Source organism: Mesoplodon bidens (genome assembly GCF_964165515.1).
Source record: "Mesoplodon bidens genome assembly, chromosome: 18".
NCBI lineage: Eukaryota > Metazoa > Chordata > Mammalia > Artiodactyla > Ziphiidae > Mesoplodon > Mesoplodon bidens.
This window is the reverse complement of record NC_138175.1, coordinates 1,929,618-1,955,032: the sequence shown is the minus strand read 5'-3', so window position 1 is coordinate 1,955,032 and position 25,415 is coordinate 1,929,618. Positions and strand designations below refer to the sequence as shown.

Sequence of the window (25,415 nt, the reverse complement as noted above, 5' to 3'; positions counted from 1 at the left end):
CCTGCCTCGCACCTGCTCCCGCCCAGCCCCTCCCTGCTCCCCTGGGTGCCGCCTCGGCCCGGGCAGCCTCCAGCTGGCTCAGGCGGCCCCCACATAACTGGATCAGCCCTGGGACGCCCCCTACCTGGGACAGACTCTGCAGGCAGGTCCTCAGGAAGCTTCGGAAGGGAGGAAGTTTCTCTGTGACCACAGCCAGCCAGTTAGGAAGCTCTGGAGGTGGGTGGGTAGACACGTAGACGACACACAGGTACACAGGTTATTGTACATGATGTATTGTTACGTGTGTAACACTGTATATGATATAGTGTTGTATACAGTGTATCACACTAAATATTTAATTGTGTGTAAGTATATATGTAATGTTATTTGGGTTACTGGGATCCTGTGCCATTCCATGTACCACGTGCCAGGCACTGTGCTGGGATTTTGCCCAGATGATTGGTGTTCCTCTCACTGTCCCCCTCCGGGCAGGTAATATTAAGACACTATGATTCCCATTTGAGGCTCCGAGGCTACAGGGACTCGTCCAAGGTCACACACCCGGCAAGGGGTAGGGGTTGGAACCCTAATATCAGTTCCAGGAGGCCGTCTGTCCAGCCCACCATATGGCCCCCACCACCAAGAGCACCGACTGCCTTGAGACTGTCCCTCCTCTCCGGACACCTGTCCCCGAAGGCCACGGCCCTGGGCTGTCCCAGGTGGACTCTGCCACCTCAGCCCACGCTGGTCATCTCGCTGCCGGCCGAAGCCCCTCCACCCAGGCCCCCGCACAGGTGGAGTCACCTGCAGGGACGTCTGCTGCCCGTTCGCTCATTTTCCATTCCCATCTTACACCCCACTCTAGGTCCTTTCTCCTTGTCACCCCACTTTTAGCTTGACCGCATTCTTATGCATTGATTCCCTTGAGTACAAGTGTCCGAACAATTCCTGATTGGCACGTGGGGTTGAGAGGGCCCTGGGGTGGTCAGGTTCCCGGGCGATGCCTGCGAGTCGGCCTCTCAGCCGCTTGGCTCCGCCTTTGCTGCACTGGCCTCACAGGAGACCCTCCTGAGCGGGGCAGAGAGACCCCATGGCTCAGGCCTGTGTCCCACCCGCCAGCCCAGCAAAAGGTCCCGGGAAGCCTCTGCTTGGTGGGTTCGTGCTCACCACTCCCGGGTCTCCATGGCCTGAGGATGCCCTGGGGCAGGTCTGTGTTGCGCGGCCCTCCCAGTCTCAGGGCCTGGGCCTTTCCCTCCCCCCATCCTCCGTCCCTCATCACAGGGTCTGCCCGCCCCTCTCCCGGCTGTTGGGGAAGGGAGGGTGAGGACAGGGGGAGGTGGGCAGATTTCAGGGTTCTCAGGAGGCGGGGGGAGGGCAAGGCTGTGCATCTTCCTAAGTCAGTAAATATGAGTCCGAATATTTATTTATATAGGTATCCTGTATGTATGTGTGAGACAGATAGATGACGGATGGATGGATAGATAGATAGATAGATTCTCTCTGTGAGATTTCTTTTAGACGTGAACCAAGGTTTCAGTGGCTACAAAAGTTGGAAACCCCCAGGCTAAGACGACCGCAGACCCCTTGTTCCAGACGTCCTGACATCTGGGAGTGACAGTCGAGAGAGGAACCTGGCCCTCACCCCCGAGCCTCCTGTTTGGGGCACAGGCCCCTGGGTGTTAGGGCTCCTGGACCCTGGGGCACAGGTCAGAGGTATCTCTGTCCCGGCCGGGTTGGCACATGGCAGACGGCGCCGCTTCCATCAGCACACTGGACAAAGCTGAGTCAGAGAAAACAAAACAAAGGCCTCAGAAAGCGCTTTCTATCAGCAAATAGAGACAGTGCTGGAGGAAGTGAGTGTCCCCTCCCTCGGATGAGGCTTTGATCCCTGCCCCTCCCGCTGCGGAGTCCGAGGGGCTCCTACAGTGACTGTGGGGGGGAGCGAGAGGGGCACGGAGCCCTCCCCTCACTTCTCACCAAGGTCCCCCTGCTCAGGACACATTTGGGTGCAAAGATGCGTTCACTCGGGAGGAGGATGGGCTGGCCGGCACCCCGAGGAAGGGAGATAGCAGTTGTGCACATGAACTTAGAAATGCATCCTTGGCAGCAGCCCGGAGCGTCGGGGACAGGGGTTGTGAGCAGACGGTCAGGTGGGATCCAAGTCGCTTTCCCACAGGAAAACAGTCATTTTCACGGGTCCTGGGACAAAGCTGATGGTGATAAAGTTACAACAGCCGTCGCTGGTCTGCACTTACTGTGCTGAGAGCTTGAGTTGCACCATCCTGTTTAATCCACTCAACACCCCACCTAGAGAAGAAAGCTAAAGCTGAGAGATTTTGAGGACTACAGCTACCCACTGCTGTGTAACAAGCAGCCCCAGCCTAGGGGATTCACACAACTGCAGTTTATCACTTTTCATCATTCTGCAGGTTGGCAGCAGTGCTTCTGCTGGTCCTGCCCCGGCCCCTCAGGGGGCAGCACTGGGTTGGCGGAAGGCCGGCTGGTCCCAGCTGGCTGTGCTTCTGTGGCTGGTGGTTGGTGGTTTGGGCAGACGCCAGCTCAGAACACCCCAGCCAGGCAGCCCTGTCTCATGGGTGTTCCTTCCCCAGGGCCACCTAAGTGGGAGGGCTGGACCGTGCCCACAGGCCAGCAGGAGCACTGGGACCCCAGGGGCAGGGCACCCAGGAGGCAGGAGCCACATTCCAGTCCCCACCCCTGCTAGGCTCTGCATGACACAAGCATAGTGTGGCCCCACCTCTCTGGACCTCGATTCCTCAGGGGGGAGCTGGGGATTACGTCATTGTGCCTGCTCACAGATCAGCCTGAGAATCAGCCCAGGCCATGGAGGTGGCAGCTTGGGGTGAATGGAGGGTCCAGGTGAGCTGCTCCTGTCAGCACCTGCCGTCGTGGCCATCGCTGGGGAGCCCGGAGCCATTGGCCCTCATGGTGGGAGGGGACAGGGGCACCAGTGGATGAGCCTGACCTCCAGGGTCAGCACACCCGAGCCTGGGTGCTGCCCCAGCCTGCGGCAGCCTTTGAACCTCAGCATCCTCATGACCCCAGCTTCCACCGGGGTCTGGCAGCTCGAAAATTGGCTCCATTCTCCAGATGGGGAAACTGAGGCCCCACCTGCTGGCAGAGGGGCCCACACTTAGGCCTTTGAGGGTGACTTCTGCTCTCCTAGGAGCACTCTACCCAGGCTGGCCTGGAAGGAGCACAGTCCCGCGGTCACTGTGGTTCCTGGAAGCACTTTGCTGATGCCTGCTCTCTGGAACCTCCGCACCCAGCGGCCTCCTCGGGGCCTGGGACCCAGCCTCTCCAATCAGTCCCTCCTCTCAGCTGTGAAAACAAAGCAGCAGCAACAGGAGGGCTGGCTCAGCTGCGGGTCAGCTAGGGGCCACAGTACAGGGACCCCAGTCAGAGGCTGAGGGTGAGCTGGTTTCACACCCTGGCTCCGTCTGTGCCTCTTGGCATCTTGATAACAGGCAGAGGTGCCCTGCTCTCCAGGTGGCACGGGAGGGTCTTCAAGGACCCCCAGCACAGCGGGTTACTGCGGCCGGGGTCTGCACCAGCCCAGGGAAGGTGCCTAGGGATGGAGCAGGGAAGGGAAGGGGCCCGGAGCCAGCAAGGTAGTGTCTCCCTCTGGGAGATGCAGGAGCGTCTCCCTGAGGAGAGGGACGGACCGTGTCCTGGATCTGGTCTGGCTCCCCCACCCCCAGCCCCTTGCCGGCTCTTTGGCCCACGAGGCCCTGGGACCCTCCATAGGCTCAAGGAGAAAAGGAAGGGACCCAGTCCCCAGATGGCTGCGTAAGGTCCCTCCCCCCATGGGATCACAGAGCTGACCAGGCGTGAGCACTGGGGAGAAGGAAAGCGTGTCCCCTTCCTAGCCTTGGAACAGAGCTGGCGGTGTCAGAGATGGTGTCTGTGCTGCGGGCACCCATGCCATCCAGTGCCAATCATGTCAGGTCCTCTCTCGGGGGAGGGGGTTCACCTGGTGGGGGAGGGGGGCAGTTGCTTACTCCAAAGCATCGCAGCACCGGCAGCCCTACTTTGAGCTGGGAGGTAAATTACAGCACTCAGAGCCCCAAGACTAGAATTCCAGGCTTGGTGATAGATGGATTGTGGGTGGATGGTGATGGGTGCATGGGTTGATGGATGGTGGATGGGTGGACGGTGGATGGATGGTGGACGGATGGATGGTGAGTGGATGGATGATGGATGGGTGGATGATGCATGGATGCATGGATGATGGGTGGGTGGATGGGTGGATGATGGATGGGTAGATGGTGGGTGGGTGGATGGATGGTGGATGGATGGGTGAATGGTGTGTGGATGATGGGTGGATGGATGGGGGATGGATGGATGGTGGGTAGATGGACGACTGCATTTGCCAAGCATTGTGCCGAGCAGCAGACACAAGAGTGAACCCTTCAAACTAGGTCCTGTCCTCCCGGAGCTTCCCATCCAACTCAGGAGGCTGAGTAACCCAGGTGGACAGGTGGATGGAGGACTCCGGGGACCAGGAGTAGATGCTGCCCCACGGCAGGAGGATAAACTCTCCGGAGCACAGCGTGCTGGGATGAGAATGCCGTGTGGACATGTAGTGTTCGAAGGTTCCCATGGAGACAGACATTTGGCATCCCAGTGGGGCCTGGCCCCCAGTCACAGCCTGACTCCTCCACTGTCCACCTGGGCCCACACCTGTGCCCCAGGCCTCCAGTGTCACGGCTCTGCCAGGAGCAGGGCGTGGTGGGGGGCGGGGCACGCCTGCCTCACAGCCTCTCTCTGCTGTCTCTGGGGCCCTTAGTCCATGCAGGCCCGCTGGCCATTCGTCACCCTCACCGGGTTATTTTCCAGGTGGGGAAACAAGCTGGGTGCAGGGTGGGGGGTGGGGGGCAGGGTGTGCCCAGTGTCACGTGGCCAGTTAAGCTTCCCCAGGCTCTGCTGATTCTCTCGTCTGACCAACCCGAGGGGAACAGAAAGACCCCATAAAAAGACCAGTTCACCCTAGGAAGATAAGACCATAAATGCTAACACCAGCCACACATACCAGAGCTCAAATATGTGGAAGATATGTAGAGATCAGGACACTCAACTTTTACAAGGTCCAGACACAGGGAGGGGAGGGGCGGATGGGGTCAGGGAGCTTGCAAGCTGCCTGTGGAGGGCACACTGGGGTTGGGGAGCAGCCCCCGGAACAAGGTGCAGGTGCCCCACGAGTGCATCCCACTTTTTTACTGTGTGAATCTCTACTTGCGTATTTATCCTCTTGATCGGGGACCCTTTCTGTTTTGCAATTATTGTGAATTAATAGCTTGGATTCTTTTGCTACGCTTGCACTCTCACAGGTGCCCAGTTTGGACCGTACATCCTCTTGGTCTGCGTAGAGGCCCAGAAGGGACCACCCACTGCCCTCACCATGCTGAGGGACCCTACCTCCAGAAGGTTCTCCTCCTGGAGCTCACAGTGTCCACATGCTGTCAGGTGGCCCAAAGCTCCCTGGCAATTCCGGGATCCTTAGAAAACCCGTTGGAACTTTTGTGGTGGTAGTTGTTTTATAGGGTAACTGTTTTCATGTTTTCATGGTGGACCTTTTAAAATGTAATCAGAGGTAGCAAGAAAGGCATCCCCGAGCTCTTGCCCATCACCCACTGCCATAGTTACTAACGCCTGGTACCCTGCCTCCATGCTTATTGTTACTGCATTTTCTAAAGCAAATGCCAGATGCCACGTCATTTCGCCTGTGAAGACTTCAAGAAGAGCAGTCAGCCCTTCAGAGGCGAGACAAACTGGTGCTCGGTGGCGGGGGCGTTTCAGATGGTGTGTTAGTGAGTTTCTGGTGTGAAGGGTTATTTGTCTTTTTAACCTAAATGAGAACGAATCGGAGGCCGTCCTGTCGCTGTATCCCCTTACGGTCTCATCCCCTTAGGCCCTCTCGGCGGAGAGAAGGAGGGCTGGGCCCCAGAAGCTATGGGGCTCCGGGAGTGTGGACAAGAACAGTTTGGAAATCTCTGGTGCAGGATGCTGCTTCGCAGCCCACGGGGGGCAGGAGGCATGTGCCAGTGAGTGAACAAATGCACTCAGGGGTGGTTTGTTTCTTCTCAGCTGACAGGTGGGGGACAGTGGGAAGGAGGCTCAGACCACGGGGAGAGAGGCGAGGCCGGGTGGCCGAGTGAGGAGAGAGGTAACGAGCAGATGACTGGGCGCGTCGGGCCCCTCCAGAGAGCCAGCGACTGACCCAAAACAAAACTGACACCCAGCAGGGTCACCTGTGACCGCCCCACCCCCACCCCCATGAGGTTATATTGGTCAGGATGCTTTTCAGCCACAGGGGACTAGAACTTAACTCAAAATAGGTTAAGTAAAAAGAAGACCCTGTTGGCTCACATAACTTGGTTATGCGTGCAAGCTTCAGGCATAGCTGGATCCAGGTGCTCAAATAGATAGTGGCATCAGAATTCAGTCTAATAGAACAGGGGAGGGTCAGCCCCACCAGAACCACATGCTCACAGTAGAGGGGAGGGTGATTTCCCAGAGGAAACCCAAGGTGCTATTGCCAGGAACAGGAGTATGGGTGCTGGGCAGGCAGGAAGCAGATGTTCCCACAGAGGGAACACCTGCAGGTGCAGGGAGGGTCCAGGAGTAGAAATAAGGCAGAACCAGAAGGGTCAAGCCCTGAACCTCGGGTGCCTCCACAAGCAGGATGGGGATTGCAGACCGGCAGCCCCGGGTCAAATCCACCTTGTGTATTTAGTTGGCCCCTGCTGTTTTTAAAACCATAGAACTCCACAAGGATATCCAAGCTTCTGGTGGAAACCCAAGAGAAGCATCCACACTGGGCCCATCATGCTGCCAGGAAACAGTCACCTGGGGCCTGAAGCCCCCGCTGGCCACAGTCCCCAGCATTCCCTATTGCCCACCCCCAGCGCACCCACCTCACCTGTGTTCTCGCCCCGCCCCTTTGGGCATTTGCATCTGCACCTCAGGGCCTGGAGGGGATCGTGGGTGGAAGAGGCTGAGAGAGGGTAGGCCTGGGTCCCCGGCCGGGCAGCATGAACAAGAGCAGAGCAGAGTCGGGGGGGGGCCCTACAGGCCCCCAGGAAATGCAGAGGAGGTTTGGAGTGTCCGCACAGTGAAGACTAGCCCCTCCCAGCCGCCCCAGCATGGCCACAGTGTCCTGGCCATCGACAGCCCATCCAAGCCCTGCTGGCCCGCCCCACGGCCCAGGCCCTAAACGCCCTCCAGCCCGCAGCTCTTGGCCCCAGAATCAGAAAAGCCCCTGCACTGTAACAACTCAAGATGGTTCCTGCATTCTTCTCCCGCCCCCCGCCCCCCGCCCCCTCCAAAGGCTGATGCGCGGGTGCACACGCGCGCGCGCGCACACAAACACAAGTCTTGGCAGCTGGCGAGCGCTAACGTGGCTGAATTGCTGTTGGGGACTTTGAAGGAAACTAATTAAAAGCAGCTGAGATGTGAAAAGCTGGAAGGTGGCAGGAGCCAGGGACAACTTTCCACGGGGCTTCGGAGCTGGCTCACTGCCACCGCCAGCCATGGTGCCCAGCCAGGCCCCGCGACGGCCCGGCCTGGCCAGAGGACACACCAGCCAGGGAACTGCGCATGCGTGGAGCCCGGAGCTGCGTTCCAGCACGGGGGGGGCGGTGGGGGGTGGGGGGCTTCGGGTGGCGTGGGGGGAGGGGCCGGCATGGCTGCTCACCTCCGGGCCTGCGGGGGGGCGGTCCTGCCCCTCCCTGAAGGTGCCCTGCAGAGCCTCTGGGGGTGCAGCCCCTGTCCCCCAGAGGAGCACCCCACATCCCACATCCCGCATCCCCCACGGCCGGGGACACGCATCTCAAGCTCAGCAGAGGGGGACAGGCTTCCTCAGAAGGTGCCTCTTGGACTCTGTTCATCATCAAAGCAATTTCTGCTCTGTGTCAGAAACTCAGGCACAGATGTTTAAAAAGTGAGCAGGCGAGGCCCTGTCAGTCCCCTCCAGTCCCCTCCACAAACTTCCAGAATCCTCTCCCTGTGCACGGGTCTGGTGCCTAGACGGCTTCTGTTTGCTTTTTACGAGACAGATTACACCGCGTGCGCCGTTGGTACCTCGCTTCTTTGTTGGGGCCGCACAGGGTGGGCGTCTCAGCCGCAGCCCACTGGCTCCCCGTTAATCTCCAAGACGGCTCCCCAGGGCACCTGGGGGCTGTGACACAGTGACCGAGTTCTATGGATGGCATTTTGGGCTTCCAGGTTGTTTTTCTATTATTTCCTCCAATCTTTTTCTTAAAATTAGCATAAACACATCGTTTTAGGGATAAAAGAGATCAACAGGCTGTGCCTACAGGCTTGGAAGTGGTGGCATCTGTCAGTCATCCCCTGCAGTTGCCTGAGGCCAACCTGTCGGGATGGTGCCCAGCCTTCGCTCTCCAGCCTCTGTGACCCCAGCGGGAGCCAGCGGCCAGCCTCGGCCTGGCAGGTGGCAGGGCCTTGGGGGGCCTGTGTCCTTGGGCAGAAGCGGCTGGCCCAGAGCTGCCTGTGTGTGTATGCCAGTGCATGTGCCTGAACATGTGCGTGCACACCAGGGTTCCCCACGTGTGTGTGCACACAGATGCACGCATGCACACTGCCTGCCTCAGAGCCTGCCTGGGCAAGAACCTTGTGACAGGCACGATTTGCTGGACACTTGGGGCAGGGGAGGGGCACACACTGGGAGGGAGCCACCAAGCCTCCAAGAGCCAGCTCAGCCGAGACACCACCCTCCCAGCAGAGCCCCGGGGGTGGGCAGGCCTGGTGGTGTCATACCCATTTTTCTGATGGGGAAATGGGGTCCCAGAGAGATGTTTTCCTAACGTCACTTTAAAAATATCTAAATTCATCTCTGACATCCAGGCCTGTCTGTGCATCCTCCGGGCAATGGGAGAGGTGAATTAATACAAAAATAATAATAATGAAATAATAGTTTACATTCACTGAAGCATATAATGAGCTCAGTGCTTTACCTACACTGTCTGATGTAACCCCACAGACCCTGTGAGGTAGGGACGATTGTCAGACCCATTGACAGGTGGCTGAAGGGGGCTCGGAGAGGTTAGGTCAGTTGCCTGAAGTCACACAGCAAGGAAATGGTGGTGCGTGTGCTCTGACCACGACACCACACGGCCTCGGTCCCACTCTCCTGAGAGGGAGCTGACTGGCCTGGACCCCCAGCTCGTGAGCGGGGCCAGGACCCTTCTCTCTGGGGTCCACCTGCCTCGGGCTGCCGCTCACACCGCCTGCCCCTACGGACAATGGCCAGGGCGGGGTCCCTGGTCCCATAGTGGGGAGGCCACAGAGCCCCCAGGTCAAGGGCAGGGTCTGGCTTTCTAGTGCGTGCAGTGGGGCTCGCTCCCGCTGCCTGGGAGACAGCCAGGAGACCACGGGGACACGCCAGCTGGGCAGGGAGTGGGACAGCACATTGCCTCCCCTTCCTCTCCCGTCAGCTGGAGCCCATGGCAAGCATGTCCTTCAGCCCCTGAGGCTCTGGTTCCCTCATCCCAGAGCAGCAGGACGTGCAGGCTGCAGCCTCCACAGGCTTGATTCCAGGTCAGGGTCACCCCCAGGTCAGGGTCACCTCAGGTCAAGAGCACTCCCAGGTCAGGGTTACCCCAGGTCACAGCCACCCCCGGGTCGGCGTCACCCCTGGAGGGTCACCTTCCTGCCAAAAGCCATGCACTGCCCCGTCCTTCCCTGCTCTGTGTTCTCCCCACTCAAGATCCTCTAACAATCGGGGTCTCCAGTGGTCCCTCCTAGCGAGATGAGAAGCCCCCAGCAGCCTAGGAGGGCAGAGCACGCGTGGCAGGTCCCTGTGGCCACGGCCCCCAGAGCTGCCACGCATGCTTTGGGGAGAGACTGGCCCTGGTGATTTGCCCCTCCAGGCTCATGGCAGCTCCAAGACCTCGGCTGGGCACGCGGTCAGACACAGGCAACACCTGGGCTGGGACTCCCCTCCCCCCCCAAGAAGGGAAAGTGGAGGATGAGCCCTGGCTGCCAGCCTCAGCACCTGGCCTCCTGTAGTCACTCGCTGTACAGTGACCTCGAAAGCCATGTGCCTTTCTGAGCCACAGCTTCCTCATCTGGTACACAGAGGAGGGAATTTACAGCCGCTGAGCAAACGCTATGGGCCAGGCGTATGACACCTGGCGTCTCTTTTAATCTCACCACAATGCTGGGAGGTGGGGATTGATTAGCAGGGTTGCAGGAAAACTGTTTACGGTGTGTGCTCCCCTCTGGTCAGATAACGAGAGACAAGCGCACCGTGCTTTGTTCCCTTTGGGCCTTGGTGGCCCGGAAGCGCGGAGCTTACTTTGAACCTCCTGTGAGGTTTTTGGCTTTAGGTTTCTGTCTTGACCACCTGTGGTGTAGGCATCATTTTTCCTAAGCCCCCTTTAGTCTGTTTTTGGAGCAGCAGTACAAGCTTTACAGAAACAAAGGGGAATTAAAGCTTGAGGACAGAGAGGGAGAGGGCTGTTGCCATCAGGCCAGTGCGAGGGGACAGGCCTAAAGAGAGGTCAGGGTCCCAGACTCCAGGGGGCTCAGAACGGCTTTGCCAGCCACCCAGAAGTCATTCCAGCAGATGCTCATTTAGCACCAACTGTATGCACAGCACTGCCCTTCCGGAATCTTCTCGCGCCTCCGTGTGTCTCTCAGGCCCCCTTCCGGTCCCCAGGGGTTGGCTCACACAGGCTTCCTGGACGGGCCTTGTCCCCTCCAGTCCCCGCAGACCCTCTCTGGCTCAAGGCCGGCCCCCCTCCACCGCAATCTCGAAAGCCAGAGGGAGAGGACTCCCCGGGTCGGGCACCCCGTGGCCATCAAGGAAACACATGGTCACGGTGCCTTTTTGGTCCCTGCAAAGTATTCCACTTTCTTCCTTTCTTCCCTCCTTCTCTCCAACTGATGAAAGAAAAACAGCCTGAGGGCTGGGGAGGGAGGGACGTTCCTCGGGCCTCCGCCAGCGCCGCCCTCGGAGGCCAACAGAGCCAGGGCTTGTCTGGGATGAATATCCGCGTTATTCGGGCTGCACCCCGTGGGGCCAGGGCCCCTCCCTGGCCAGCCCTCTGCATCGGGCCCCTCTGCAGAGAGGCGAGGGGACGGGGGCTTCGCCTTCCAGGACCACAGCGTGGGTCGTGCCTCCAGAGACCCCCAGAGTGCGGTCCATGGAGGTCCCCCCAGGAACCCTGAGCTCAGGTCAGTGTGCGGGGAAAGGACGTCCCCCACCTCACTGTGGCTCAATCCCACCCGACCCCCCTGCAGCTCTGCAGGTGCGATGTCAGCGCCCCGGGGGACGCCGCAGAGCTAGCCGTGAAATGGCAGGATGCTGGCAAACAGAGTGGGGGGACAGAGGAGGGGAACATGAGACCGTGGAGTCTGATCTCACCCGGGCAAAACGGCCGTCTGTGATGGATGGAGGCTGGTGGCCTGCCCGTGTGGGGAAGCCCCGCAGGGGCAGTGGGGACACAGGGGTCTTCAGGGCAGCGTTCTCCCTCTTACGTGCTGTGTGTGCATGTGTGTGTGTGTGTACACATACATACACGTGTATGCTGTATAAACGTGTATGCTCTATGGATATATGTAAATATGTGCTTTTTTAATTATGATACACTTCATGATGAATTTTTTTTTATATTTATTTATTTGGCTGCGCCGGGTCTTAGTTGCGGCGTGCGGGCTCTTAGTTGCGGCATGCGGGCTCTTAGTTGCAGCATGCGGGCTCTTAGTTGTGGCATGTGGGCTCTTAGTTGCGGCATGTGGTGGGACCTGTTCCCTGACCAGGGATTGAACCCAGGCCCCCTGCATTGGGAGCGCGGAGTCACGGAAGTCCCTGAAATTTAAATTAAAACTGGATAAAGCAGGACAAGGAGATAGCAAGTCCTGGGGACAAGGTGTTGAGGTGGACCCAGTGGTCAGAGATGCCCGCTGAACAGCCAGCCTGTGGCCAGAGACAAGCGTCCGTGGCTGTCTGGGGAGCACGGCTCTGGGCAGAGGAGGCCGAGGTGAAGGCCCTGGGTCGGATGTGCGAGGGCTCCGGGCAGGGGTCCTGCTCTGGCAGCTGCTGGGAGAAGGCAGTGGGGAGGTGGTGACGGGTGCAGGAAGGTGACCGCAGTGGTCCAGCAGGTGGGAGCAGGGCCACCAAGGTGCAGGTGCCGGGAGGACGTCAGACCCTGGATGTGGTTGAAGGTGGAGCCGACGGGAGCTGCTGATGGATTGGATGTCGGGGTGGAGAGGAGGGGGCAGTGTGACCCCAAGCATTTTGGCCAGAGTGGACTGTTCACAGAGCAGTGGGCGGTTGGTCAAGCTGCGCGCCCTCTGGAGGCTCTGGGGGAGGGTCCCTCCTGCCTCTTCCAGCTCCTGGGGCTCCAGGCATCCTTGGCTTGTGGCCACATCCCTCCAGTCTCTGCCTCCATCTTCACATGGCCTCTCTTCCGCGTCTGTGTCTCTCCTTTTCTGTCTCTTACAAGGATGGTGTCACTGGATTTAGGGCCGCCCTAACCTAGGATGACCTCATCTTAAATCAGTCGCCTCTACAAAGACCCTATTTCCAGATAAGGCTGGATTCACAAGTGCCAGGGGTTGGGACTTGGTGATACCTTTGGCGGGGGACACAGTTCAGCCCACAGCACCCCTGTGCCCCGCCCCTCGCACTGCCTGGGCAAAGACGGACTCGGGGTGGAGGAGCCACAAGCGACGAGACACAGACTAGAAGGTGAATCACTCCTGTTCGGACCCTCCAAGGAGGGGCACTGAGCTGAGGGGTCCAGAGCCCAGGCAGCCGACACGGAAGGTCTAAGAGGAACGTTCCAGGCACAGGGAACCTCAAAGCAAAGGCCCCGAGGTGTGCGTGAGCTCGAGGCTTTCTAGAAGGCCCAGGAGGCAAGACCCCAATGGTGCAGGGGCTTATGGGCCAGGGTGGGACTTGATTCCAATACCAGCGACGCTGTGGAGCATTTACAGAGGGGGATATGGCCCCATCTGTGCTTGGAGAGACCCCCTGGCTGCTCTGGGGAGAGTGGAGTACAGGAGCCACCAGGGAAACCAGGGATGGGGCATCACAGTCACCTGGCAGGAAATGGTGGCCTGGTCCAGCGAGAGAGGGGCACCAGGGATGCAGCCAGACAGAGGCCAACCCAGGTCTCCAGGCCCTGCAGCTTGGCGGCTGTGTGTTCAGGGGCAACTGTCTCAACCCCTCTGGGCTTATCTGCAGAGTGAGGATGAAGTTCTCCTTGTCACACACTGGAAGGGACCCCGTCCCCCCTTCCAGTGTCCTGCGGATCTAGTAGGCCGTGCCACCAGCCAGCCCTGCCCTCCCCAGGGAGGGACCCCACCCTTACCAGGCAGGCGGCTGGCAGTGGATCTGGAAAGGGCGAGGTCCGCGTGCTCATTGTGGGTGGTCAGGTGACGGGCAGTGACGGGCAGCCGCTGGCATCTGCCACCCAGGAGGAGAGCCTGAACGCTTCTGTCCCTGCTGGAACCCAGGCCAGCCTCAGGCCAGGAACATGCCTGGGTGGGGGCCTGGCTCAAGGCCACAGTGCTCAGCTTGCCCCGCCGTCTGCTCAGCCTCCCCCAGCCGGCCTTCTCTGCAGCCCATGCAGCCTGCTGTGTGACCCGGGGCCCGTGGAGTAACCTCTCTGACGCGTAGTGAAGGATTTTCCCACTCCAGTAGGGGTTCCGGGAATCCTAGAACTTTCCAGGATACCGCAGGCCTGCGCCAGCCGTGGCATCGGGAGACCTGTGTTCACATCCTGATTGCCGTAAACTGGGCCTCGTGGGGTGGGGTCCCTGTCCATCCTGTTCTGTCCGCGGTCCTGTCCCAGCGCCTCGAGGGCAGCCTGGCCACCAGGTGAATGAGTGAATGAGCGGTTGGGTGAACCCGCCCCCCCCACCACTGTGGGCCCAGTCTGGGAGGGACCCCACCCAAAGAAAGGTCACACAAGACCAACCACAGGCCCAGTCGCCCCAGGCGCTTCGGCCCACAGTCCTTATTTTGTCTTATATGAATTTGTTGCCAGAGTTTCAAAATGGGGAGATTTCACTTTAAAACCTAGATTTCTGGCTTTTCCTAAAAAATCAGAGAGCTGCCTCTGTGCTGGATTTCCTGGCTCGAGCAGCTGCCCAGCAGGCGGGGTGGGCGCCAGGCGCTTATGCAGCGGTGAACCCGTCAGCGAGAAGAAGAGTGGCGGGCGGGTGCCAGCAGTCTGAACCCCTCCCCCTCCTTGAAGAAACACGTGCTGATCCGGGCAGGGTCCCTGGCACTGGGGGACACAGAAACACATAAAACGAATGAAAAGCTCTGTCCTTGGGGAGAAGCGGCGGAATAGGCGTGTCCGAGAGGGTGGGGCCGGGTGAGACCAGGGAGGCTGCCCCACCCGAGGGGCTGGACGGGAGCAGCGACACAGGCCTGGAGGTCTCGCTCTGGAGCCCTCCTTCCTTCCTACAGCCCCAGAGGAGGGCGGCGGGACAGCAGGGCGCTGAGCCAGTGAACAGACGGTAGATGAGAGGCTGGGGCGGGGCGGCCTCCAGGAGGAGCCGCCGCTGCCCTGGAGGCCCAGCGGCCCCGGTGCCCCCAGCACCGGGCTGCACGGGTGAGCGCCCACCCCGTCGGCCTGCAGTCCCGCTCCACGGCCCACTGGCTCTGCGTTCACCCTCCAGGTCTTGCTTTCCCCTTCCACGCAGAGCTGGTGGGTGCCGTGATGGGGGTGCTCCCTGCCCGGGCCTGGGGTGAGGTTGCTGAGGGGTGTCCTGCTGAGGCAGGGGTGGGTGGCTTAGTACAGGCGTGGCTCCGTCCCAGCGCTGCCCCTGGCTCTGTGGCCTCCGCCTTGGCTTTCCTGTCTGTGGACAGTGGTGCCCCCTGCAGCCGGGCCCTGGGTGAGCTCTGGGGACAGCGGGGAGGGAGCCCAGGCCAGCCCCCTCCCACCACCATCACCCCCCTCCCCGCTTTGTGTTCTAGGAGGGGAGGTGACAGGTGCCGTCAGGGGAGGAACCGGCAGGGAGGATGCCAGAGGGGCCTTGGTGAGACGGTGACACTGAGCTCTGGCAGAGCGAGCGTGAGGGCTGGGGGTGGACAGCGAGGCAAGCTGGCCGTGCAGCCGGGAAACGGGCTGGAGGCCATGGGTGGGGCCTCTGGCTCCCTGCACTTTGTCACACCTCATGTCCCTCGGGCCCCAAGTCCCAAGTGTCTCAAGGAGGAAGGAAGGGGCTGCCCCGCCTGGCCTCCTCCCCCCGGCCTGCATGCCCCCCGCTACCCACAGACTTCACCCCAAAAGCCGAGGGCTCCCCAGACGTGAGCACCTACTGGGCCTCAGGAACTAGGAGTGAATGTGGCCAAAGGTGGCCGGCCTGGCCCGTTGGACAGCCTGGCAAGGGACAGTGAGAGGGAGACACGCGCTCCTCCCCCGCTCCAGCCAGAGGAGCCCCCGGAGGCCCCGCGAGGCTGCTAGGGCCACAGAGCTGGGGTCCAAAGCCAGGTGGGAGCGAACCGGCCAGGAGGCACGGGAGGGGGACGGCAGCAGGGGACGAGGCCCTCAGGTGGTCAGGGCGCGAAGGCCGCCAGGCTGCACTGGGAGGGCGGCCTGACCGCGGACCCACCTCCACCCTCCTGCCCTGTGGCCTCCCGCCCTCTGGAACAGCAAAGCCTGGAGGACGCCCCGAGGAGGGCAGCTACCCCCACTCCTGGGACCTGGGGCTCTTCGGAGCCAGGCCGCTGCAGCCAGAGGTCCACCACCACCCAGCTCGGCCCCTCCCAAGCCCGGGTCACCCGCCCACAGCAAGGGCGCCCTCGGGGATGCTTCACGGGGGCACTCGGTCAGCTGGATCAGGCAGGCCCGCGGAGAGCTCAGCCAGGCCCTCAGAGCCCAGCTGCCCAGAGACTGGCTGAGGCTGCACTGCCAGAGGACAGCCTCGCAGGAAACACCGGGGAACAGTCCTGTCCAGGGCCACTTCCGGTTGTGTGGCTGTGGACGGATCACATCCCTTCTCAGAGCCTCGGTGTCCCGTCTGGGCACTGGGGTGATGGCAGACGCCCCTTGCAGCCAAGGGAGCCCCTGCAGCATCGGGGACCCGCAGCAGGATTCCAACCCCTGTGTCCCTCTCAGGACGCGGGCCCGGCTTGTCCGTGGAGGCCGAGGCGGCAGGAGAGTGGACAGAGCTTGGAAGTGGCCAGAGCGGGGCGCCCAGCCCAGCCCAGCAGCACAGAGGAGCCCGGCCCCTACATGCTGAGCCTCAGTTTCCTCATCTGTAATGGGGGCTCAGTGCCTGCCTGCTTCCCGGGGGTACAGCCCTGAGTCTGGCAGGCGGCAGGCATCTCGTCGGACCGATTGCCTGGGATGCCTTGCCTGGCACACGGCCCTCCCCCAAGCCCCCAACTCAGAACCCTGAGTGGGGGCATTCACTGATCTCTGGTCCTGAGGATGTGAAATCGTAATCACTTTTAATTGAGAAAAGAGGCTGATAGGATTCTGAACCTGACGGGACAGTAATTAACGCAGCCAAGGAAGCTCGTTAATCTTGTCACTCAGGAGATAGCTCGTTAAAGCCCGCCATCCCCGGGGCCCCACCGGACACAGTGACCTCTACATGGGCCCCCGTTTCTCATGTGGAGGCCTGCTCGGGGCGAGATGGGCTGCTTCCAAAAGCCAGGAAGTTTTCAAACCCCATCCAGGGGCCTGGGGGGTGCAGGCTGGGAATCCCACAGCCGTGTCCCAATTCATTTACGTGCCGCAGCCTCAGCTTCCTCTCCTGTAAAATGGGTCTGATGCACACCCCGGGCTGGCTGGCAGGTGAGAGGGCTGCCCGGGACACCCTGTCCTGAGGCCTGGAGGAGCCAGAACCAAGCCCGGCCCCAGATAAGCCCGCAGAGCACGCGGGGAGGCCTGATGTGTTCCGGGCTCCCCAACCCCACTCTGCAGCGTCCCCACCTCTCCCTCCTCCCGCCTGGATCCCAGCTCATCTCTGTCACACGTCAGGGTCACAGGGTGACAGCGTGTAAACTTCCCCGCACACTCTGACCCCTGCCCAGGCTTCAGACTCGGGCTTCAGACCCAGACTGGGCCTCTGGGCACTGGTCCTTGGTCTACCCTGGGCAGCAAAGGTCTGGAGGTCCCTCTCTCACCCAAGGGTAGTGGAGCCAGAGAGGGCCACGGGCAGAGCCACTGCAGATGCCAGCGCCGTCACGACGGTGCCCGCAGGACTCCGTGTTGAAGGGTTAAAGTGATGGAGGGCAACTTGGATGTTTATAATCAGCAGTCGCGTGTGGGTCGTTTGGGGGACAGGACGGAGTCAGCCTTTCCCACAAAATCAGAATCACATGGAGCCTTGAACACCCTTCACCCTGCAGGGTGTTCCCAGCATGACCCTGAGCCCGAGGTCCAGCCCGAGGCTGGGGTGCTGGGCTTCCTGCCTTTCTGCTGGGGCCCTCGGGTGGGGGGAGGGTAGTAACGGACAACAGGGATTCCCCAAGAGGGGACGTCTGCTCCGGACAGAGCCCAAGGCCTGTGTCTGCAGCCGTACCGGGGGCCGGGTCCAACCTAGGGCCCGAGCCGCCTCCACCCTCCAACTTCCCCTCCGGGGCCCTCAGAACCCCTCCCCCTCACCTGACCTTCTCTTCTCTGTGGACGGGACGGGGGCTTGTATAGCTGGAGCTCCGAGACAAGGGCAGGCCTGGGCACTGTTGGTGCTTTTCCAGAACCGCTACTCGGCATTCAGAGTGGTGTCTCCCTTCGCCTCTCCGGGAGGCTGGGGCTGGTCCCACCGACACCTCAGCTTCTGCTGTCAGCTGATCTGAGCATCGCTGGGCCGCTGCCCTGGCCTGGCTGTGCCACTGTGTGCCCTTGGGCAAGCCAGCGCCTTTTCTGAGCTGCCACTCCTCATCTGTGAAGTGAGCACACTGGACGAGGTGCCCCCAGAGGTCCTTGTCCTGGAGTTCCGAGGCCAAACTGCCCGCTGGGTGAACCTGTAGAAAACACCCCGTCCACTGTGGCTTTCCAAGTGGCTTCCGTGAAGCCACCGTCCCAGGTCCTCACAGCCCCACTGCCCTCCATGCCCTGACCAGCCTGCCCCGGATGAGCCGCCTCTTGGCTTTGGGACAGTCGGCTTCATTCACCCCGGACTCAGCTGGAGGTTTCTCTGGGCTGCCAAGTCCCAGTATGCTCCCTGCACACGGGACCCAGGCGGTCCCTCTAAGCAGGGGAGAAGGACCCTCCAAGGGCCAGGTGAGGGTCGCCCGGAGTGCGCTAGGCTGAGCTTGGTGCACTGCTACCCTCAAGGGTGTGAGACGTGTTCCCAGAACGCCTTGCCAGCACGTGTTCCTGGACTCGGACGCTACGTGGAGAGATGGGGAGCCCCAGGGCACGGTCTCCATACCCCCATGCCTGCCTGCCCCGGCAGCCCCCCGCCCGCTGGCTGCTGTGCGCAGAGCATCCCTGAGGCCTCGTTTAGAAACGAGGGCCAGAGGCAGAGGAAGGGCAGCCCGTGCACGGCCCCGGAAAGGGTGTGCGGGTGTGGGGCACGCATGTGCGTGTGAACGTGCGTGTTCGTGTGTGCGTGCGTGCACACGTGCAAATCAGCGTGTTTGGGCATGCGTCCGCATGTTTGTGGACGCACATGCCTGTGGGCACACGTGTGTGCAGCTGTGTGTGCTGAGGGGGACCTGACCCCGCCCTGCACACCACCCCTGCTGGCCCCCCAGACCTGGAGCCCCAGGTTTGAAGAGGATCCTCCTCCTTGAGGGCTGGGCCCCAGGCTCCCCGATGCACGTTTCGTCCTGTTCTGTGGCATTGTGTTGAGGGGTCGGGGGCATGCCCCCTTACCGACAGAGGCCGCAGCGCTTCCCGAGGCGCCCCGTGAGGTCGGCAGCAGGGCTGGGCAGACCCGCCTCCTCTCCAGCCTGGGCCTGACCCTGGGCAGGAAGGGGCAGAGAGTGGGGCCTGAGCCACCGCAGCCTGGGCCCACCTCGAGCGGCAGCTGTGCGGAGCGGGGGACGGTGCAGTAGTAGGCAGAGAGCAAAAAAGGACATTCCCCGAGCGACTGACAGACGGGCCTCATGGCAGAGGCTGTGCCAGCCCCCAGCTCGGGGAGCCTTCCAGGCACAGGCAGCATCGGGGCTGCCCCGGGGAGGAGGGAAGGAGGCACCCAGGGAGGGCCCGGCCCGTGCAGGCGCCTGGGCAGGAGCACGCCTGGCCCGCGGCAACGCAGAGGGTGGCAGAGGCGAGCAGGTGCCCGGGAGAGTGGCGTCAGGTGATGGCAGAGGGCAGCGGGGTGGGAGGGCCCGGGCAGCCCAGGTGTAGACCTCTCGCAGGTGGGCACTGAAGCAGGCACTCAGGGACGAGGGCGCAGGATTCCCCGCGGCCCCAGGCAAGCGTGCGTCCCCAGCGTCTTGACCTCCGCAGACTGTGCATCTTTCTTCCTCTGAAGTCTCTGGTCTCACTCCTCGGCCCTTCCCTGCTCAGCCTATGTGGGCCAGTGTGGTCACTCCCAACCTGCAGTTCTGGCACCGAGGCCCCCGGAGAGCTGCTGGTGTCCAGGGGACCAGAGAGCGCCGGTCAGCACAGGTGTCGAGGGCGGTCCCTCGCGGGAGTGGTGGCCAGGCGGGGATCCTGCCTCTGATTTCTGGCGGCCCTCCTGATGCCAGCCAGCGGTCAGCAGCGCCAGCAAGCGCGTTCCGGATCCACATGGGCCTTTGGGATGTGCCAGGTGAGCCGCTGCCACCTGGGGACTGAGGTCAGGGAGCAGCTTCTTGGGCAGAGCCCAGGCGTGGACAGCTGGCCCCTTCTCCTCCCATGTCCACTCTGCCCCAGACCGTTCTGCACCCCCAGCTCCATCCTGTGCAGCGTCCGCCAGACCCTGCTTGAAATTCCAGGGCTCCCAGCATGCTTAGAGTTAAGACCCTGGTTCTGCGTCGTGTCCAGAGTGAGGGCGTGTGGTGTCGGCAGGTTGTGGGGTTTGTTCTAGGAGGACTCGGCCAAGATGGGAGCCTTTTCACACCCTCCAAACGTTGGTCCCAGAGGAACACGAGGACGGGGGCGAGTGGCCGGTACCCGGCGCCTGCCCTCGGCAGCTTCCGCGGGCCACGGGGCCTGCCTTTAAGCACGAATCGCGGCCGCCTCCCTGTCAATTTCGAAGACATCGTTTTCTCCCCACGTGCTCCTCTTATCTCCCTCCTGTTAAAGGATCTCAAATATGCACCCCGATAAGGAGGAACGCACCCCCGCTTCCCGGCCCCGTCCAACGCCAGCCTCCACTTTCCCCCAAAGTAATTAAGATAAATGCAGCTGATAATTTGCCTGGTATTCTTAAACAGACCCTCGGGCCATATCTCAGATATAATTTTACCTGCAGAGGTTTATCTGAGCGCTCGAGTAACAGATAGTTTTTTAAGCAAAGCGGCAGCTTTTGAAGCGAAAGGAAAAGGGAATATTTGTAAAATAAATGTCAGAATGAGCCGCCATCACAGCCCCACAGCTCAAGGTCAGCCAACGGAGACCCCGCGTCGTCCTGGGCTGCACCGCTCCGCTCGCTGCCCAGGATTTGGGGCCATCACTGGGCTGGCCAGGAAAGGGGCAGGGATGGGCTCAAGGGATGGGCTCAGGGGCACCGAAAGAGCGGGCCGGCGGGGGAGGCCATGGGTGCAGCCATGAGGGCCGGTGCCCACGGCTGTGCCCCTCACACTTTTCCAGCCACGCTAGTCATGGCTGACCTGGAGCGGAGGCCCCTGCCTGGCAGAGCTGGCATGCAGGGCGCCCATCGGGGAGCGGGCCGGCGGGGGAGGCTGGACCAAGCCACAGGCCAGCGCCCAGGGAGGCGCAGCTCAGGAGACTCGGCCAGGATGGGGAATCAGTGCAGTGGGCCAGGCTGGTGGCTCCCACTGTGGTGGGGAAGGCAAGGTCCTGCTCCAGGCTCTTCTTCGGACAGGCCGGAGTGCCCTGGGAGCCTCGGTTTCCCCATCTGCATCCGGTCAGGCTGGAGCCCAGCTGCCCATCATAGCCTGGTCCCACCCAACAGCGCCTACGTCTTGCTTCCTGACGGGCATCTGGGAAGTGGGGCAGGGGCCTGGGGTGGGTGTGTATCCACAGCACCCCTGACCCGCCAGTAAAACCCACGCTGGCCCGCCCCCTTGCCAGCACCGTGCACTCACCGCCCCAGCCTCACTGAGCCTCCCACCCGGGACACCCGTCCCCGAGGCTGTGCCAGAGGGACCTCACCTGAGGCCCGGCCACGCATCGCTGAGGGTCACCTCCTCACGGGGGCCTCTCCGACTGCGTGTCCCCGCCCCCCTCGGCCAGACCCCTCTCGCTCCCTTTGCCCCGTTCACGCCCGGCTGCTGTGAGCTCCGTGCTAACGGGCGTCACGATGCCTGTGCCTGCCCACACCCCTCTGGGGCTTGACCTCCCCTCTCCAAGCCTCTGTTCCCGGCTGTAGTGGGGGTGAGCACTGACCTTGCCAGGGAGGCTAGGAGGTCGAGGCAGTGTCCACACTGTCCTCTGTGGTCCTTGCTGTTGCCTCGGCGCCGTCCCCTAAAGCTGTGAGCTCCCCGGGGAGGGGCGGCTGGTGACGGAGAGGGGACAGCAGTCTGGGCCCGCCCCCGCCCGTGCCCTCCTGCGCGCACCCGTCCTGCCACCCAGCACCACGCCACACACGGGCGCCGCCGGGCCGAGGCTGGGATAGAGCAGGCACACAGCCCACCCTCACGACCTCATCCAAGCCTGAGCACCTCCTAGGGCACTGGGGGCTAGGGCTTCAGCACACATTTGGGACAAAGCCAGGACAGGACGAGGGGACGAAAGGGCAGACGCCTCTACCCCACTGGGCCGTGTGGCCTCACTCTCTGGCAGGATGGGAAGCGGAAGGCCGGGCCCCTGCCGGTTAAGAAGGTACAGCCCCACCCTGGTGAGAAAGCATCATAACAGGAAAATTAAACCCTCCCACGTCTGGGCACGTCAGCAGCAGGGAGGCCGAGGGGGCCGCAGGGCAAGAGCGAGGTCCGGTGCTGGCCGGGCCCCCAAGCGGCAATGTCACCGGGTCATGGAAGATGGGGGCCGGGGCGGCCTGAGGGGTAATCAGCTCGAGCCCCCCGTCTAGAGCTGGGGAAACTAAGACCGGGGGGCCCAGGGGTGCGTGTGGGGTCGGCGCCCAGAGCTCTGACCAGACAGGGCCATCTGTGTGCTGAGCTGCCCAGTCCCCCGGTGTGGGGGGACAGTACCACCCCCGAGGGCTCCCGAGATCATACCTGCTTCGCAGGTGGACACACATAACTGGGAGGGCTTCTTGGAAGAGGTGGGCTGGAGAGGAGCCTGGAGGAGCAGTGACCACGTTCGCAGCTAACACCTGCAGGCTCGGTGCGGGCAGGACCGTGTGAACGATTTTGCTGTTCCGTCCACCCCCCTGGCCACAGCCCTTTGACACCAGAGCTGTGATCACCCCGTTCTGCAGCCAGGAGTGCCAGAGCCAGGATTCAAGCCCAGGCCCAGCTGACACCCCACCTCCCTCACGGTCTCCCTGGAAGTGGGTGAGACTCGGGAAGGTGGAGGAGGAGGGCACGGAGAGGCCCCAGCGGAAACGGGGCGGGTTGAAAGGGGAGGTGAGGGCAGAGGGTCAGGAGCAGAAGCTGGACACTGTACAGGGCCTGGGGTCCGTGGGGAGGGAACACCGGACGGCAGGGGCCCAAGGCCCGTGGCGGGACGCCCCTCACCAGGAGCTGCCACCCACACCCCAGCTGGAGCCAGCCAGCACCACCGCGGGCTTGAGTTACCCAGAGGCTGGGGCCAGGTGGTGTTTCTCAGCGAAAAGGAGACGCCTGAGCTCGTGGGGTTCCTGGGGGCAGGCCGGGATCTGGGGGATTGGATCTCCCCACTTCAAAGGGGCCCCAGGCCTGCTGAAACCCACACCAGCCAGCACCAAGGGGCTTTGCCAAGAGCCTGGGCAGGGGTGGGAACCCGAGACCCGGGCACACGCTGTCCCCAACCTGCCCCACAGTCTGAGCACCCAAGATGGGCCCCTGTGCCCCCGGAGGGGCAGCCAGCATGGGGTGCTGCAGGCAGAGAACGTCAGGCCCGCCATCCTGGGACAGAGGAGAGAGGCTGATGGGGTAGCTGAGCCCTGCCCACAGGTCAGCACGTGGAGGCAGGGCCACCCCAGGGAGGAGGGGCCCGGAGGCGGGGGCTGAGGTGCAGAGCCACTTAGTCCCGCACAGTGCAAGCATGGTCCCCAGGGGCCTGCCTCACACTCCTACATGTTCACTACCTGCTGTGTGACTTGGACAAGCCACACAACCTCTCTGAGCCTTCGTTTCCTCATCCATAGTTCCTGTTGACTTTCACGGCAAAGGCAGAATCAGTTGCTCACCACTGTGTGGCCAACGCCTGGCCCAGCATCCAGCAGAAACGTGGAGATCCCTGAATGAGTGAGAGAGTCAGTGAATGAATGAATGAGTCAATGGGGAGCTGCAGGGAAGGCAGAGCCCTCCCCAGGCTTCGGCCTGCCCACCTCCAGGTAAGGGCACGCTTCCCGCCCTCTGACGCCGGGACTCACTTTAAAGCCTTGGAGTCTCCACGTTGTCAGGAGGGCCGCAAGTCAGTACAACCCCCAAGAGTTGTCCCAATAGTTCCCTAAGGCTGTGTGACACATGGCAGCTTGAAACAGTGAACCGTTACGTACCGTTTCCGTGGGCTCAGAAGTTGGGCGTGTATTCTGTGCGTTAGCCGCGAGTCGCCACGTCCAGCCCCTGTTCGAGGGGAGGGATTGGGGCTCCACCTTTTGGAAGGAGGAGGATGGAAGAATTTGTGGCCAAATGTTAAAACCGCAATAGCGCTTAACTTGACCATCTCTCTCCAAATCGCAAATGCATTTGCCCTTGACGGTGCCATTTCTTCTTTGCGTTTATCCTGCTGGTCTCACATACGCGTATTCGTTGCTCTGCTATTTGTAAAGGCCCAAATAGGACAACCTAGCATCCACCCGTCCGGAGAGGTCTGGGTATACGAGTAGCCGGTCTGCAGAACACTGCGTGTGGGTGGAGCAATGGACAGGCAGACGTCAGCCAGGCGTCACTTTATGAGGTTCTGGGGGATTTTACCTCTAGGATTCACTGTTTAATGCAAAAAGTACAGTGCGTGTAGCAGACTATCTTTTGTTGAAGAAAGGGGGGAATGGGAATATTTATTCATATTTTCTGGTATTTGCATCAAGAAACTCTGGAAGGAAACACAAGAAGCTGCCCCGTGTGCTGACCCAGCAGGGCAGCGGAAGAGGGTCCATGGGCCGGGGGAGCCGGTGGCGGGGGGGACCTCTCACTGCAGAACTTCCACCACAGGAACGTGTGATCTGTGCCCACGAAATACCACGATAAGAAACGTAAAATCACCCTCAACCCAGCGGGAAGGTGACCAGCTGACCCCACCCCTGCAGGGCTCCCCCACCCGCCGGGCCAGGCTGAGCTGCCCACGGGCCTCCTACGGTCACCCAGCTCCCCGCAGCCCACGTCGGCTCCCTGGGGCTCTGCAGGCTCCATGTTCTCTCCGGGCCCCGCCCCCCCAGGGCTTGCGGCCAAGCACCAGATTGATGCTGACATGCTTCCCATTTTCTTTGCAGCCAAGAAATCCCCATCCCTGTGGAAGCTGCGCGGCGACCCAGCTGAGGGCCGACTCCCAGGTACGTAGAGGGGACCGCTGGAGTGGAGGCTGGCGGGCCGCACGCAGCCGGAGCTGCCCTGTCCCCGCCCCGCCACCCGTGTCTCCTTCCGTCTCGCTCGCTCAGGCAGTTCATGGGGGCTGCCAGCTGCCTCCCCGGAGCCACCTCCGGGGCCGGGTGTCAGGGCCGGCACTCTGCTCCGAACCGCAGCCCTGGGCCGGGCTTGTCACCTGACGCTCTGTCCCCTGGCCAGCTCGTCAGGCCACTCGGGCCAGACCCCTCCTTTCCTGAGGGGCCTGCAGCACAGCTGATTAAAACCAGCAAATGAGCCTCTTATTCCTGTTTTCAGACCCTGCCCAGCTTGTGCGGAAGCACAAGCCGCCCTACATGTGCTTTGTGCCCGTGAGCAGAACAGGACTCGGGGGTGACGGGACGTGGCGGTTACGGGATTAACAGGGAAATACGTCGGTTCCCACCACCGTCTGCTAAACACCCCACGAGGAGCTTGTTCACTGCCCTCTTCAGGGGCCAGCGTCAGTCCCGGGCATGGGTGGAGACCCTGAGCCTGACTGAGGCGGGGCAGGGGCCGGGGGATCAGGACCAGGGCTGTCAGCCTCCCAGGCCCGAGCCCCACCTACCCATCCCTCTCAGGGGGCACAGTTCGGAGCCTGGACCTGCGGGGCCTCCATGGTGTCTGACAGCCACTTGGGCGTGACCGGCCACCCCCAGAAAGTTGCAGAAGCTGTGGGGAGGCCAAGCCCTCGGCCCTCCCCGCTCCTCACACCAGCGCC

At 61.8% G+C, this 25,415-nt stretch overlaps 1 protein-coding gene across 1 annotated transcript in view; it reads left to right on the top strand.

Annotated features, from left to right (window-relative positions):
• The window catches only part of ZNF469 (zinc finger protein 469), a 49,437-nt gene that overhangs the window by 10,007 nt on the left and 14,015 nt on the right, over window positions 1–25,415 (top strand). The window contains exon 2 of the mRNA XM_081217466.1: window positions 24,586–24,645. The gene's annotated coding sequence lies outside the window, so the exon portion shown is untranslated. The remainder of the gene's footprint in view (window positions 1–24,585; window positions 24,646–25,415) is intronic.